General features: G+C 38.5%; 1 non-coding gene across 1 annotated transcript; it reads left to right on the top strand.

Moving 5' to 3' along the window:
- The first annotated feature begins 554 nt into the window (after positions 1–554).
- LOC121208711 (small nucleolar RNA R71) lies at positions 555–660 on the top strand. The gene has a single exon (XR_005903841.1). It is a non-coding gene; the product is annotated as a small nucleolar RNA R71 (small nucleolar RNA).
- Positions 661–983: the final 323 nt, after the last annotated feature.

Here is a 983-nt window from a genome sequence, read left to right as displayed (position 1 = left end):
AAGCAATTTGTCATGGCATGGGCTGATTCTATCCAAGTGGTGCACTCGCAACATTTTGTCGAATAACATTGCTGGAATTTGCCACCCCTTGATTACTCCAACTGATATTGGGATGTCGCTTCCACCCTAGATTATATGTGTTGGAATATGGGTTGTTCTTGCGATTAAAATTTCCCATATAATAAACTGAGGCTGGGTTTGATGGGCATTCATCAAAAACATATCTTCTCTGCAATAAACACATGCTAACTCAGCTACTTTACATTTCCTGCACTGCAGCTAGTCTTTTCAGTGTTTTAATCATATTCGTTAAAGATGATACCTGAGCTATTACGGAAGTAATTGCATCAAGTTCCTTTACTCCAGCAACTCTACTGCCAATCCCTACTCTTGTAGTGAGGTATCAATAATCATTGTATGCTATCCTCACCAGAATTTCATATGCCTCATTATATGATTTATCGAGCAAAGTCCCATTACCAAATGCATCAACCACCATCCTTGTATGTGCATTCAATCCATTGTAAAACATTTCCATTTGTGTCCAATGTTGAAAACCATGCATTGGGCATTTTCTAATTAACCCCTTGAATCAGTCCTATACTTCATATAATGTTTCATCCTCAGATTGCCAAAAGGACGTAATATGTTCCTCAATCTTAGTAGAAACCTCTGACAAAGTTCATTCCAAGATTCCACTGTACTGACAACAATGCATTTAACCATGCTCTAGCATAATCTCATAATGAATAAGGGAATAGCTTTAGTCTTAAGGCATCTTCAGGAACACCCTGCTGTTTGAATGAATCGTAGACTTCCAAAAAGAGTCTTAAGTGCAACCATGGATCTTCAGTAGGCAATCCACTAACCTGCCCTACAGTTTGTAACATTTGAAACTTCACCGGCTTTAACTCGAAATGTTAAGCTTGAATATACGGCTTGACAATTCCTAGATTCAGATCATCCAAGACCAGCACTACATG

This window comes from Gossypium hirsutum, chromosome A10, assembly GCF_007990345.1.
Source record: "Gossypium hirsutum isolate 1008001.06 chromosome A10, Gossypium_hirsutum_v2.1, whole genome shotgun sequence".
NCBI lineage: Eukaryota > Viridiplantae > Streptophyta > Magnoliopsida > Malvales > Malvaceae > Gossypium > Gossypium hirsutum.
The sequence above is the reverse complement of the archived record's forward strand: the minus strand, read 5'-3'. Positions and strand labels throughout refer to the sequence as shown.